Consider the following 16,457-nt stretch of genomic DNA (forward strand, 5'->3'; position numbering starts at 1 on the left):
GGTACTCCGGGCTCTGTGCTTGGGAGTTGATCCCAGAGATGCTTAAGGAAAGCTGCGATGCTAGGGATAGAACCAGGGCCACCTCTGCAAAGCTTGATCTGTGTGTGGAGCCATTTCTCCAGTCCCAAGTTGCTCCTGTGATAAGACCCGTGTGATCTTATTCCAGTTTTATAATCTAAGAAGATAGGCATGATTCCCCTTTTTATTTTTTATTTGGGGAGGGGTAGTTTGGGGTACATCAGGAATCACTCCTGACGGGGTACCATGTGTGATGCCAGGATTCAGACCCCTGTCAGTGATATGTAAGCCTACGACTTAACCCTTGGATCATTTCTCTTGCTCTTCCCCCTTTCAATTTTTTATTTACTTGTATTTGGGGGTTGCCACCCAAGCAGAGCTTAGAGGACCCCAGAGCCATTCGCGGCCAGGCCAAAGGTTCTGTTGCTAAAGCCCAGTGACACAGTGCTGCTCAGGCCCAAAAGCTGCGTGGGGTACTGGGACCACTCTGACAGTACTCGGGGAGGCTAAATGGTACCAGGACTGACCTTGGGACCTCAAACATACATGCCAGCCCTTTGAGTTATCTCCCTACCCCAAAATCCCCCTTTTATTTATTTGGTAAGGGATGTGGGGGACCACTCCACCACACCTGGCAGTGCTGGGAATGAAACTGGGGACAGTCACATGCAAGGCAGGCCCTGCGCTCTCTCTTTCTCTCTCTCTCTCTCTCTCTCTCTCCCTCCCACTCTCCCTCTCCCTCCCACTCTCCCACTCTCTCTCCTTCTCTCCCTCTCCCTCCAACCCTCCCTCCTTCTCCCTCCCTCCCTCCCACTCTCCCTCTCCCTCCCTCCCTCCCACTCTCTTTCCCTCTCCCTCCCTCTCTCCCTCCCTCCCTCCCACTCTCTTTCTCCCTCCCTCCCTCCTTCCCTCCCTCCCACTCTCTCTCTCCCTCTCTCTCTTCTCTCCCTCCTTCCCTCCCTTCCTCTCTCTCTCTCTCTGGCTATGTTCAGAGGTCACTTCTTGATGCGTTCAAGAGACCATACAGTGCCAAGAGTTGAACTCAGGCCGCCTTACGACACACAAAGCATGCCCTTGGTCTCTTGGGCCATTTCTCCAGCCATTTGGCTCCCTTTTCCCAGGTAAAGATCCTGAAACTCAGAGAAGGGAATGTGACTCTACCTAGGCCAGAGAACTCACAGGAAGCTGAGCTCTGAAACAAACATCTGACTCCAGATAAGATGCCATTCTAGGCATTCTAGAAGGAAAAAGAAAAAAAAAAAACAGGGGCCAGAGACATAAATAGAGGGTAGAGCACTTGCCTTGCACACAGCCCACCCGCGTTCTATCTCCGGTATCCTATAGGATCCCTTGAGCACCACCAGGAGTAATTCCTGAGTACAGAGCCAGGGGTAATCCCCCAGAGCATTGCAGGGTGTGGCCCAAAAAACAAAACAGAAAGAAAGAATTGGTAGAGTGGGGAGAGGTGGAAAAAAGGCAGTGACTTCCTTCAAGAGCTCTGGGTGAGGGATTAAGAAGAGGTGGAGGAAAAGTTCAGGAAAGTGCTTGCAAGGTTAGATTTAATTCCCCTAAGGCAGGGGAATTAAATTAATTCCTCTTCCTTCCCAGTGCTGGAATGCCTCTCTTCTGCTGGAGTCAGGTTCCTGAACTCATTCCTCCTCCCCCTAGCCTCCCCCTAACCCTGCCTCCTCCCTCAGAAGGAAGATCCTCCCCTACTCACTGTCCTGAACCGGAAACCTCAGTAGAACCAGGGACCTGTTGGAAGGCTCAGCGTATGACATCATCCCTGAGCCACTGGAAAACCCCCACCAGGCCTGCATGACAGCATATTTCACTTTCCTTTTTCCCTTTTGGGGCCCAGCTCTTGAATTTCCACCTTTCCCGAACCCCTAAAATGATAGCAGCTGGGGTCGGAGCGATAATACAGCAGGTAGGGTGTTTGCCTTGCATGCAGCCGACCCGGGGGTCCCAGCATCCCATATGGTCCCCTGAGCACCACCAGGAGCAATTCCTGAGTGCAGAGGCAGGAGGAACCCCTGAGCGTCACCAGGGGTAACCCAAAAAGCCAATACAATACAATATAATAAAATGGTAGCAGCTTCTGTTTAAATTTGGGTCCAACAAGGAAACCAAGAGCTGGAGAAAAACTCAGAAAGTCTCGGCCAGCCTCCTTGGCCCAGTTTGAGAATGTGAACACGGGCCGCCAGGAGAATAAGAATGAGCTTCGGGTTCAGCCCACAAAATCCGGGCCAAGGGCCCCCACTGACTGGCCACAGGGGCCAGTCCCATACGGGGATTTACTGTCCCAAACCTGACCTTGAGAGGAGAATATTGGACTCCAATCTCCCACGACTGTGCCATCTGAGTCACTGGCGGAAGTGAGTGTGCAGTAGGTCCTTTGGCGATGCGAAGTCTGAATCTCTAGAGGAAGCGTGCAGAAATGGGTGTTTTTGCAGAGCTCCCCCAAGTCATTCAGATGCACGGCCACGTTTGTTAACTGCAGAACAAAATGATCCGGCGGTGACCTCAGACTCCTTCTCGCTGCAGAAAATTGCTCTGTGACCTTGCCATGTCCACGCTTTGTTTGGGCCACAGAGGTTTATTTTTTCTCCATCTGTAATGCGAGGGACTTGGACGGCACTAGCTGATCTCCCAGGGCCCGTCCCACACTGCCAAATTTGTTGTTTCAAACTTATGAATGAAAATTTACACTTTAGGTCAGAGGCAGAATGACGAATAGCCACGGGCTGGGACAAACTGTCCTCAGAGCCCAGCCGAGGGGCGGGTGTGCCTTCATCCCTGGGCCACTGACGTCACCCACACCCTGAGACCCTACTGTGAATCTGGATTTCAACTCCTGTGGGGGGGCCACTTCCCTGCTCCTCACCCCTTGCCCGCTGCCCTGCCAAGCCCTTGGGAAATGTCGCTAGGCAGAGCTCTAGGTTTTGGATTTGAACCCTGCCTCTTCCACTGTCTGTTGGGCTGCTGCATCTTCATGAACTCCCTTCCACGGTGCTTCTGAATCAACTTGCTCCTCTTCACAAGAAGGATCAGCTTCCTCTTCTCTACAACGGGCTGGGTTGCTGACCCACTATAGTGACGCTCCCGGGATATCCTGAGAATCCAGTATGTGCTCCCTAGTCAAGTCGCTGGACTCAGAGTTCCCCCCAGCCCCTACTGCCAAGATAGCGGTAGATATTGAGGGAGCCTCCTTGTTCCCTCCCTTGGGGTGAGAGTGATAACGCCTGCTTTCTCAGGTCTGTGGGAGCCTGGGAGAGTCCTTTCCTCCCTGGTCAGCCAGCGCCTCCCCCCGCCCCCCCTCAGCCTCTCCCCTTCCTGTCTTCAGTCTCTCCGGTTCAGGGAATGTCTGATAAATAAAAAAACACTTTGGGGGTGACACATATCTCAGGCCACGTTATGTAACTCGGCGTGTCCACTTTTCGGAAATGCCACATGGGAGGCTAGCATTGGCTGCTTGCCCCCTGCCTGGGCAACCATCCTGGGCTCTGGCCAGTCGAGTGAGTGGCTGTCTGGGAAGGGAAACTGGAGGGAGAGAGAGAGAGAGAGAGAGAGAGAGAGAGAGAGAGAGAGAGAGAGAGAGAGAGAGAGACGGAGACAAAGACAGAGACAGAGAGACAGAGAGAGAGGTTATTCATTCTTTTCTCCTCCAATCTGAAACCCTTTGTTACCCCCAAATAGTTTAGGGTTGTGTGTGCCTGTGTGTTACAGCATTACATAGAACTTTAGCCTTGCTGACCATAGAGCCTCAATCACTCTGGGGAAGGAGGGACAGATATTCGTCCCATTTTACAGATGAGGAAAACAGGCTCCTCAGCGAAGGAAGAGACTACACACTCAACACAGCGCTGAAATGCTCCAAATCCAGAAAACTCCGAAGCTTTGGTCTTTCCGTGCAGCTCTCCTCCCACCCCCCACCCCACCACTCTCTTCTTTTGGTTTGGTTCAGTTTCAGCCTGGTGGTAGTCAAGAGAGCATGCGCCGTTGGGCTCCAACCTGGAACCCTGGAACTCTTCCACGGGAAGCTTATGCTCTAGCCGTCCAGGAGGTCTTCTCAACCATGGCCTCCCACTTCTTGACCAAGATGCAGGGGAGCAAGAAGCTGGTTTTCTGTGCTGTGGGCTCGGTGGTCGTCAGTTGTTGCATCCCTTCTCTCCGAGGAGGGTGGCTGAGGCCGATCCTCCGCCCCCAAGCAGAGGGTGTGCTTTCTCGAGGGAGAGGTGACCCTGGTCTAAGGCACCGAGGGAGGAGATGGAAGGGTGAGATTTTTCTGAAATGTCACACTATCTCTCCAGGTTTTCTCAGCCCACCCCTCCCCTAAAAGTTATTCCTTGGAGCAGGGAGATGGCTCAGAAAGCTCGCGTTTATGTTTCGCATGCAGGAGGCCTGGTTGGATCTCTAGCACTGCATGATCCCTTAAGTAACTCCTGAGCACCGCCAGGTGTGGAACATAAGCAAAAAGAAAGGAATGGGAGAGAAAAGGAAGAAAGGGAGGGAGGGAGGGAGGGAGGGAGGGAGGGAAGGAAGGAAGGAAGGAAGGAAGGAAGGAAGGGGAAAGGAGGGGAGGAAGGGGGAGGAGGGAAGGAAGGAGTGAAGGAAGGAGGGAAGGAAGGAAGGAAGGAAGGAAGGAAAGGAGGGGAGGAAGGAAGGGGAAAGGGGGAGAGGAAGAGGGAAGGAGGGAAGGAGTGAAGGAAGGAGGGAAGGAAGGAAGGAAGGAAGGAAGGAAGGAAGGAAGGAAGGAAGGGGGAAGGAAGGAAGGAAGGAAGGAAGGAAGGAAGGAAGGAAGGGGAAAGGAGGAGAGGAAGGGGGAAGGAGGGAAGGAGTGAAGGAAGGAGGGAAGGAAGGAAGGAAGGGGGAAGGAACGAAGGAAGGGGGAAGGAAGGAAGGAAGGAAGGAAGGAAGGAAGGGGGAAGGAGGAGAGGAAGGGGGAAGGAGGGGAGGAGTGAAGGAAGGAGGGAAGGAAGGAAGGAACGGGGAAGGAAGGAAGGAAGGGGGAAGGAGGAGAGGAAGGGGGAAGGAGGGAAGGAGTGAAGGAGGAGGGAAGGAAGGAGGGAAGGAAGGAAAGAAGGAAGGAAGGGGGAAGGAAGGAAGGAAGGAAGGAAGGAAGGAAGGAAGGAAGGAAGGAAGGGGAAAGGAGGGGAGGAAGGGGGAAGGAGGGAAGGAAGGAGGGAAGGAGTGAAGGAAGGAGGGAAGGAAGGAAGGAAGGAAGGAAGGAAGGGGAAAGGAAGGAAGGAAGGAAGGAAGGAAGGAAGGAAGGAAGGGTGAAGGAAGGAAGGAAGGAAGGAAGGGTGAAGGAAGGAAGGAAGGAAGGAAGGAAGGAAGGAAGGAAGGAAGGAAGGGGGAAGGAAGGAAGGAAGGAAGGAAGGAAGGAAGGAAGGAAGGGGGAAGGAAGGAAGGAAGGAAGGAAGGAAGGAAGGAAGGGGGAAGGAAGGAAGGAAGGAAGGAAGGAAGGAAGGAAGGAAGGAAGGAAGGAATTAGGTAAATTTTCCTTGTTCTTACCTGGAAAGACTCAGGACTTTATTTTCAGAAGCAAAACCTTTTTCTTCACCTTCCTTTTTTTTTTTTATCATTCATTCACTCCATCAATCATTCACTTGATAAGTATCCTGGAGCGTTTCCTGTGTGTCAGGAACGGGGTTGGGTGCTACAGATTATAAACAAATGAAGTGAATAAGGAGAAAGACTCTGGCTTTGTTTTCTCATGGAGGAGACATTCAATAAACAAGTCAACGGACATGTCAGCTTGAACAGCCAACAGTGAGGCCTCTGAAACCGCTGTGCTCTCCTTTCGGGCCTGAAAGAAGTCTCGGCATGTGGGGGCCAGAGAAAGAGAGGAACAGCGTAAAACCTACTTCAGGTGGCAAACAGCTGCCTGAAGGTCCGCCTTTTAGCAACGTTTGAATTGAAGGTCAGAGCCAACTGCATAGCTGGGAAGAACATTCCAGAGAGAAGGAACTCAAGTGCAACTCCCCAAGGCAGGAATGAGGTTGGCATATCTGAGAGACAGTGAGGCCCAATGTGGCAGGACCTGAGTAAGAAGTGGGAGGGCAGGAACCATGGCATTAGTCCTTACAAAGAGCCCCCAGTTTCTGGCTTTATCATCTACAACACTTTCGGGAGGTGTGCTAAGGGAAGGGGAGGCTGTGTGTGTGTGTGTGTGTGTGTGTGTGTGTGTGTGTGTGGAGGCGTTAGGGAGGGGAGCAGATGCCTTCATTCACTCACCCAGCTAGTACTTCCTGAGTGCTGACTCTGCCCTGGGCACTAGCCTTTGGATGTCTCCTCGCTCCGGGAGCTTCTGATCCGCCAGGAGAGATATACAATCAGCAAGAAAGCAAAATAACAAGTGTTTAAATGTGAATTGTTGGCAGTGCTGTGCAGTGCAGAGAGTTATGTAAAAGGTGCCAGCAGGAATATAATTCGGCCCCAGAGAATGGTCTCTCTGAAGAAGCAGCATAATTGGGGGGGAAGGGGGGAGTCAGGGAGTGCGTTGGGGGCACTGGGAAGGAAGGGGAGGCTTGAACCATGTGTGGAATTAGCCAGGGTGGGCCAGGCCAAGTAGACAGAGCACATGTACAGTCTGAGAGTGTCACACGCTGGTCTTGTTTACTGGCGGAGAAAACAGCCCCGAGATATGGGAAAGGAATGACTGTGCCATCAATCAAATGGCCAAGACAGCTTCACCCAATGTCAGGTTTGCTTGTTTGTTTGGTTTGCCTTTTTTTTTGGGGGGGGGGGGGTGGGAGACACACCCATCTGTGCTCAGGGCATACTCCTGGTTCTGCGCTCAGGGATCTTTCTTGGCTGGCTTGGGGGACCATATGGGGTGTTAGGGATGGAACACCACTGGCCAGCATCTTCCACTCTATACATGGGATGGGAGCTGCTGAGAAGTGTTCAGGGGGGGTCCCGGGACAGTTCCAAGGATATGTGGCCAAGCAGGAAGTTTCAAGGTTCAATATTGGCCTGGCAATGTGGTACTGTTCAATGCAGCAGTACTGGTGACCACCAGGGTTGCTGGGTTGGGATTTAGGACCTCTGACCCCTGAGATATCCCCTTGTCCCCCTACCCAAGGTCCTTCTCCTCCTTGCCCCAGTAGCTTCCTGCTGCACCGACAGCTTTGGGCGCTTACAAGGAGCAGATGCTGATTTTTGTGGCTTGGAAGCAAACAGGGACCTTATCTCTACCAGATGTTAAGAAAACTGGACAAAAGCACCTCTAGAGAACAAGGGAGGTTGGGCAGAAAAGAGAAGTGACTGCAAGTCTGATAAAGGGAAATGATGGACTGAGCTTCTAAGTGTCCGGCCCTGGGCAATGCAGGAGAACCCTATGCCTAGGGCATTGTAGGGCCCCTGCCTTCCACAGGTGAGTGCTCAGACAATGGTCTCTATCAAGGACTGGGAGGCAATAGGGTGTTAAGAAAAGAGCCCAGGGCTAGAAACCAAGGAATTGGGCGGCCATCAAGCTCTGTCTTTGGAAAGACTCACTTCACTGCTCTGAGCTAGAGTTTCTTCAGAGGTCAGAGAGATCGTATAGGGGATAAGGCGCTTGCTTGCTCTGTAAGTGGCAGAGACTGGTTTGATTACCCTGAGCCAGGAATAGCCCCTGAGCACTGCCAGGTGTGGCTACCCCCTCCCCACTCCAATAAAATTAAATACTGGTTTTAAAAATATTTGCCCTGGCTACTCCCTAAGACTGTGTAAGGCATGGCATGCAGTAACTAGCTAGCACTCTGGGGATGGGAGAAATTGGTCTTCTTACTTATTTATAAATACACCACGGCAGAGTCTGGCAAACTCCCCGTGGTGTATTCGATATGCCAAAACCCAGTAACGATGATGGGTCTCATTCCCTTGACCCTGAAAGAGCTTCAAATGTGGCACTTTCTAACATCTCAGGGCTAGGGCGAAGGAGATGTTACTGGTGCCTGCTTGAGGAAATCGATGAACAACAGGATGACAGTGATACAGTGATACAGTGATTTATTTATTTATTGGTTGCTCCTGACTCTGCCCTTAGAAATTATTCCTGGTGGCACTGGGGGACCATAGGGGATGCCAGGAATCAAACTTTGGTCAGCCACATGCAAGGCAAGTGCCCTGCCCACTGTACTATCTGTCCAGCTCTGTCAGTGGTCTTATCTATGCCTTTCTCAAGCTGTCAGAGTGGAGAATGTAGGGAAAGGTTGAGCTTAGGAGACAGGAGGCTCTCCAGGACAAATCTCTCCTTCGGGACACTTCAGAAATGATTTGGGGGGTGGGGATGGGGAACTGAACTGGGCTGCAAACTCCGTGGGACAGCATGGTCAGAGAGCATGCAGGGAGCTGCATTTGAACCCTGTCTTTGGCAGCTTTAGCTCCGTAACAAGCATGGCCCCATCGCTAACCCAAGCAATAACAGCATGTGTCTCTCTCCACCCTGGCCTGCCAGGCTAGTGGGCAGCTTTGTGCCAGCTTTGTCATCTCTTCTCATCCACAAAATTGAAGTAATTCCAACTGCCCAGGATCAGGAGGAGGAGGAGGAGGAGGAGGTTCGAGTCCTTTGTAAGAACACACGTCTTTGGCTGCATCCAAAGCTAGGTGACCCCAGCAGAGCCTCCCAGAAATCTCAGGCTCTCATTCCCAGAGACCATGAGGGCCCATGGTCACACTAGCCAGACTAGCTGTCCCCCAGATTCAGACTGGACAAGAGAGCCAGTCAAATAGAGAGAAAAAGAGACCCTCAAATGGAGACCACAGAAGCCCCAAGAGCTGAAGATTATTTGTACCCCCAATGTCTTTCTGCTTAGGTCTTTCACTTTTTATTTGATTCAAAAATTGTATTGGGCTAGAGCGATAGCACAGCGGGTAGGGCGTTTGCCTTGCATGCGGCTTACCCAGATTCAATTCCCAGCATCCCCTAGGGTCCCCTGAGCACCGCCAGGAGTGGTTCCTGAATGCAGAGCCAGGAGTAACCACTGAGTATAGCGGGGTGTACCCAAAAAGCCAAAAAATTATTATTATTTTAAATTATTATTTCAAACATGGGGGGCATACTTATTGGGGCCCGGGGTTACTCCTGGTTCTGTGCTCATGGGGACCATATGTAGTACAGGATTTAAGCAGAGGTGACCCTAGACAAGGAAAGTGCGTTGACCTCTGTGCTCTCTCCAGCCCCATATATTTTTTAATTTGGGGGAAACATCCGGCAGTTTTCAGGGGCCATTCCCAGTGCTCAGGAACTTAGGCGTGGCCAGGATCAAACCTACGGCTCCCACAAGCAAAGCTTGTGCTCCCTGCTTCCAGCTCACCCTCCAGTCCTTTGTTTTAAATAGAATTTTGCCTGCATTTTTATTTACCCCCGATTTCCCTTCCTCTCTTTAGTGTTGCAATGGCCAGGGGTTGTGCACGTGCTCAGTTTTGGGGTTCCTTGAGGCTCACAGATCAGCTGTAGTTCCCCTCACACTCTCAGGCACAGTGCTCTCCAAGTTGGGGTGCTGACACACGTGCTCAGTGTTGGGCAGGGAGGTCACATTCCTGACCTTGGAGCGCTCATCTTAGGAGAGTTTATTTTCTTGCTCCTGGTGATACTTCGCCCAATGGTACCGGTCTGACGCTGTGATGCTGAGGACCATGAAGGTGACCCTGAATGGTGGTTGGGGGACTGGGGACTCTGGGAATCCAACACAAGAGCCTTGGGAAAGGCCGATATGCAGCCCCAGGGATCACAGACAGCAAAGCTGCAAGGCACAGATGGAGAGTGGACAAGACAGAGTCCCCGGGGACACTGGGAATCCAACTCATGGCCTCACACTTGCGAGGCAGGAGCTTCATCGAGCCACTGAGCCACCTCCAGGCTCCTCCTTTTTATTTTATTATATATATAGCTGAGGACCTCCGGAGCCAGACACACCCTTCTGGGACCACTCTCCACACATCCTGATGGACCTCATGCATGAAAGAACTGGCAGAGGAACCTAGGCATGCGGATCCCAGGGCTGAGATGTCCAAGCCTACTCGGATTGGGACTGGGCCTTCTCCACCCAGACCCCCCATCTTCCAGTAGGTAGGCGTCACACCCACCAGCTGCCACCAGCACCAGGTTGGTCCCATCAACGGCCAAGACGCAGAGACTATAAAACCCAGCTCTTGGAAGCGCATGGCTGCATTTGTGGCCACGCGACATCTTATCTTGTTTTTCTTTTGGAGAACCTGGCAGGCTACCAAAAGTATCCTGCCCGCACAGCAGAATCTGGCAAACTTCCCGTGTTGTACTCAATATGCCAAATACCAGTAACAATGATGGGTCTCATTCTCCTAATCCTGAAAGAGCACTGAAATGGCTCTTTTAAAATTTCAGGGCTAGGAAGAAGGAGACGTTACTAGTGGCTGCTTGAGGAAATTGACGAACAACAGGATGATTGAAAAACAGGATGATCGTGATCGTGATATGTAACACTGTAGCACTGTCCTCCCATTGTTCATCAATTTGCTCGAGCGGACACCAGTAACATCTCACAACAAATTGTGAGACTTGTTTTACTGTTTTTGGCATATTGAATACATCATGGGGAGCTTGCCAGGCTTTGCAGTAGCTTGCCGGGCTCTCCGAGAGGGAGCGGCGTAGGAATTGAACCTGGGTCAGCTAGTCCGGCCATGTGCAAGGCAAATGCCCTGCCGCTGTTCTATCGCTCCAGCCCATCTATATCTAGATGGCTTACAAGCAGCCAACATGGCCAACCTGAGTTCAATTCCTCCGCCGCCTCTCGGAGAGCCTGGCAAGCTACCGAGAGTATTTCGCACGCATGACAAAGCCTGGCAAGCTCTCCGTGACATATTCAATATGCCAAACACAGTAACAAGTCTCACAATGTTACTGGGCCTGCTCGAGCAAATTGATGAACAACGGGAGGACAGTGACAGTGATATATATAGAGATATATGTATATATATATAATATATAAGCAAGAAAAAATATATATATTTATATATATATTTGCTTTTTGGGCCACATCCAGCAATGCCCTGGGGTTACTCCTGGCTCTGCACTCAGGAATTACTCCTGGCAGTGCTTGGGGGACCATATGGGATGCCGGGGATTGAACCTGGGTCAACTGTGTGCAAGACAAATGCCTTTCCTGCTGTACTATCACTCCAGCACCTTATATATATATATTTTTTGAAGGGGCCACACCTGGTGGTGCTCAGGGCTTCTTCCTGGGATCATTCCTAGTGGAGCTCAGGGGACCATCTGGGGTGCCGGGGATTGAACCCGGGTTGCTGCGTACAGAGCAAGCACCTCACCTGCTATATTATCATTCCAGCCACAGCCCCTCCGTTTTAATCTTTAGCCCTCTCTATCCTTCTAACAAGCCACCTTGACTTTGAGAGGTGGGGAGGAGGGACACCTGCAGTGCTCAGAGGCTACTCCTGGCGTGGTGCTTGGTGTTTGCTTAGGGGACCATGTGGTCCCAAAGTACAAACCCCAGGCGTCCCACACGCCAAGCATGCACTCAGCCAGCTAGTTAAACTCTCCTTCCGGCTCAGTCCTTTCTAAGGCGAGCTGAGTGTGACACGATTCCTTGTAAACGCAGAGGGAACACAGAGAAGAGCATATAAGGTTGCAAACGCAGAACTTGGCAGAGAGCAGAGGCTGAGCCACGAGTGAGCGGCTTTTGTGCGCTACTCAGGGAGCGGCTTAAAGAACAGGGGCCGGTGGAGGGAAGGGGAGGGGAGGAGGAAGCTGCCTAATTAAAAAACAAAAAGAAAAGAATAAGGGCTGTCTGGTTCACCAGAGCTTTTCAAAAGGCTCCTCGCATAGATGTTTGTCAACTGTTTATTGGATAAATGAGCAAATGAGAGTGAGTTTCAGGTCGAGTCTCCAAGGAGAGACATCCAGATGCCACCCCGCCACGTGTCCATATAGCAAAAAGTTGCTGAATATGGGCTTGTGCCAGAGCTGAGCAAGGTGCAAGGGCTCCAGTCGGGACTAGGAAAAGTTGCTGCTCCCCTGGGGCTTAACAACTGGTGGGAAAGAGATGCTGAACAAGTTAAAGGGCTCCAGAGGGCTCAAGCCCCAGGTTCCAATACCCAGCACCACATGGTGTCCTGAGCACCCAAACATCGCTGTGCCCCCTAAAACTCAATAAATAAACCCCCAATGTCAGGTAAGGAGTGTTAAAACAATGGGGAAAAAAAGAGGAAAGGAGAAAGGGAGGGAGAGAGGAATGAAGGGAGGGAGGGAGGGAGGGAGGGAGGAAGGGAGGAAGGAGGAGAAAAGGAAGGATGGAGGGAGAGGGGAAGGAAGGGAGGGAGGAAGGGAAGGAAAAAAGTTACAATTAAAAAGGAGGAAAGAGAAAGAAAAAGAAAGGAAGGAAGGAAGGAAGGAAAGAAGGTAGGAAGAAAGGAGAAAGAAATAAAGAGAGAAAGAGGAGAGGGAGAGATAAATAAACCCCCAATGTTTATTTATAGGAAGGAAAAGAGTGTTGCAATGAAAAAGGAGAAGAGAGAGGAAGAAAAGAAAGAACGAAAGAACGAAAGAAAGAAAGGAAAAGAGATGAAGAGAAAGAGAAAGAAAAAGAAAGAAAGGAGGAAGGAAGGGAGGAAGGGAGAGAAAAGGGAAAGTAAGGAGTCCGAGTGATTGGTGAGAGGAAGGGCTATTTTCAGAGTTCTTGAAAAGACGGCTTGGCTCTGCTGGTCGACAATGGGGCGCTGTTGGGGTGAGTGCGAGGTCCGGGCCAGTCCTCCTGAGCTCAGAGTTCCAGCTTCTGTGGTTATGCAAGGCAGCGGCAGGACATTCCACAGTCTTTGGAAAATCCAGGCTGTCATTAACTGGAACAGGAGAGACATTTGCATGGAGCAAAGCCGGGAGGGAGCGGGGTGGTGCCATTCTGGGAGAGAACCCCGCAGCTCCCTCTCGGCTGTGCTGAAAATAGCGATGTGATGACCCACTGTTTACAGGACAACGAGGGGCTGGGCAGGGAGGTTGCTCAGGACTCACAGGGACCCACAGACACCCAGGGATATGACTCGGGGGACAGGGCACAGGGACCCACAGACACCCGGGGATATGGCTCGGGGGATAGGGAAACATGTTTTTCATTCCAAGACTTGGGTTTGATCCCCGATACTGCCAAACCAACCAAATCTCAGGAACAGGTATGTGCTAGCCTATGTGGTCTGGGCCCTGCTTAGGACAGTTAGGACGATTCCCCAGTGACAAATGAGGCACGGAGAAGTCAAGTCCCCCCCCACCCACCCACACACACCCGTGGTTAGACCGTCAGAAATCCACCCTGCTCTCTCTCACCCCGCAGCCAAGATCACGTCATCTTGTGACTGAGGATGCGAGGACAGACACAGTAGTGGAGCTCTCAGAGCACAGAGAGATGAGAACCGGGAGTAGAAGCAGATTCCAGAAGGCCTCCAGGAGGAGGTGGCATTTGAACTGGGCTTTGATTGTTTTTGCTTGGGAACCACACCCAGCGGTGCTCAGGACTTGCTCCTGTGCCCAGGGATCACTCCTGGTGATCTCAGGGCATAGGGTACCGGGGATTGAATCTGGGTTGCTGCGTGCAAGGCAAGTACCCTGCCCACTGTCCTGTCGCTCTGGCCCCAGAGCTGTGGGCCTTTAACCGTGCTTGTGGCTTCTCGCTCTTGGCCTCTGCGGATGCTCCGGGTGAGTGCCCAGTCTGGTCACTGCTAGCCTAGGAGGCCTGAGAGAAGGTGTGTGTTTGTGGGGTTCACTTTGTGAAAACAGGTCTTGGCACCCTGTTTTGGGGGGTGGGGAGACAACAGCTGGCAGCGCTCTGGAACTGCATGGTAACTGGTAACCAGTCCCAGGGGACTCTCTCTATGCAGAGCAACCATAATGCCCTGAAGCCATCTCTCCTGCCTCTACTTCTGTCAGTGGGGGGGTGGGGGGGCAGGTGGGGGGGCCACACTGGGTGCCACTCAGCTACTTGGGTGGTGGTTTAGTGTCAGGAGCCAGCAGGGTTCCCCTGGTGGTGTTGGGGAGGCATGTGGAGCCAGAGAGAGAGTGGGGTGCATGTACTCCATCCTTGTGTTTGGGACTTACTCCTGGCTCGGTGCTCAGGGACCGAGTCTTCTGGCGGTACTTGGGGACCATAAGCAATGCTGTGGATTAAATGGGTCAGCTGCAAGCACCTTACTCCTTTTCTATCTCTCCACTGCCCTTTCTAACACACTTTTTTTTTGGTTAGATAAACCTTTTTCATCTATGTGTAAATTTTATTGAAGCTTATAATTTCCAAAACATTATAAAATCATGCCCTTAAGAAGAAATGTTCACATCATTCAAGTGTACCCATTTCGTTGTTTTTGTTTTTCTTTTTTGTTTTGCTTTTTGGGCCACACCCAGAAATGCACAGGGGTTGCTTCTGGCTCCGCACGGAGGAATTACTCCTGTAGGAGCTCAGGGGACCATATGGGATGCTGGGAATCGAACCCAGATTGGCCGCGTGCAAGGCAAACGCTCTACCCGCTGTGCTATTGCTCCAGCCCCTCAAGTGTACCCATTTAAATGAAATGCATCCAATTGAGTAAAATACCCTAGCAATCTGAAACCTATGACTATCCTTTTGAGAAATACATGGGTAGACTCTTTTATGACCAAAATTTCAAATTTCTTTTTCTATTCAAACTGAAACTACCACTCTTATGTTGTTCCACCACAAGATTTTACTATGGTGTTTCTTTGAGTTATTTTTTTTTCTTTTTCTTTTTTTTTTTCTTTTTGGGTTATACCCATCAATATGCCAAACACAGTAACAACAAGTCTCATGATGGAGACGTTACTGGGCCTGCTCGAGCAAATCGATGAACAATGGGAGGACCGTGACCGTGTGACCGTGACCCATTGATGGTCAGGGGTTATTCTTGGTTCTGCACTCAGGAATTACTACTAGTGGTGCTTGGGGGACCATATGGGATGCCAGGGACCAAACCTGGGTCTGCTGCATGCAAGGAAAATGCTCTCCCCACTATGCTATCATTCCAGCCCCGTGACATATTTTTATGAGTGTTACCAAGAACTTTGTCATACATTTTTCCTTAAAAATATACATGTCAAGGGTACTGTTTTACTTTCTATGACCATAGACCATGTTTTAGTTTTTCTACCATCACAATTATCATAAGAAGGCAACTGAGGAAGCCAGAGAGGAAGTACAGAGTGCAAGGTGCTTGCCTGGCATGTGGCTGACCCTGGCACGGCCTATGGTTCTCCCCAGCAATGCCAGGAGTAAATCCTGAGCACTGCTGGATACAGCTCCCAAAGCAAAGCAAGAAAGGCAGTTGGGGTTGGAGAGATGTACCCAGTGGGCTGCGCACATTCTTTGGATATGGGTGGCCCAGGTCTTCTAATTTCCAGTATTAAAGAGTCTTCAAGCAACATCTGGAGTGAGCCTAAGTACAGAACTGTGAGTAGCTCCCCTCCTCCCCAGCTGCAAGGTGTGGTCCTGAAGCAAACAAACAGGGAATGTAACTGAGGACCCAGGAGATAGCTGACATGATACAACACACACCTAGGGAGTGTGGAGAACAGCACAGCGGGTAGGGCATTTGCCTTGCAAGTGGCCGACTCAGGTTCCTCAGGTTCTATTCCCAGTATCTCATCTCGGGTTCGATTCCCAGCATCCTGTAGGGTCCTCTGAAAACTGCCAGGGGTAATTCCTGAGTGCAGAGCCCTCAGGAGTGCGTATCCCCTGTGCATTGCTGGGTGTGACCCAAAAAGCAAAAAAACAAAACAAACAAACAAAAAAACCCCACACACCTAAAACTTACACCAGAGGCCGGAGTGACAGTGCAGTGTGTAGGGCACTTGCCTTGTATGTGGCCCACCCAGGTTCAATCCGTGGCATCCCATGTGGTCTCTTTAAGCACTGCCAGGAGTAATTTCTAATACAGAGCCAGGAGTAACCTCTCAGCATAACTGGGTGTGGCCCAAAAACAAAAACAGAAAAGAAGGAAATCCATGTAAAACACTGAAGAAAAAAAAAAGTTCTCCAAGAATGTTAAACAGTTTTACTGAGATATAACTGACCACTGTCCTCAAGTCTTGGGTCTCACCAGTTTGTACCTAGGAATCCAACCAAAACAGATATTAGTGGTTGGGGGAGTACATGAGCACAGAACTGGGGGAGGAAAGTTCTGGATATAAATAAACCCTCATACTTCACCCTTGCGCATAGCTTCTCTGGCGCTACTCCTGGCTTGGTACTCAGGGGCCCAGGCGGTGCCAGGGATCAAATCCAGGCCTCCTAGCTGCAAGCGGGTGTTCCGTTCATTAAATCATCCCTCTAGCCCTGTGTTCTTGCCATCACATACACCGACTGTATCTCTGTGGTAGAAATTCTGCACTTATTTCTAATCAACTTTACGTTCAGTGACGCCACTTGAAATCACCCACAGTAGGAACATTTTCA

Source organism: Sorex fumeus, unplaced genomic scaffold, assembly GCF_029834395.1.
Source record: "Sorex fumeus unplaced genomic scaffold, SorFum_2.1 ptg000044l, whole genome shotgun sequence".
Classification (NCBI taxonomy): domain Eukaryota; kingdom Metazoa; phylum Chordata; class Mammalia; order Eulipotyphla; family Soricidae; genus Sorex; species Sorex fumeus.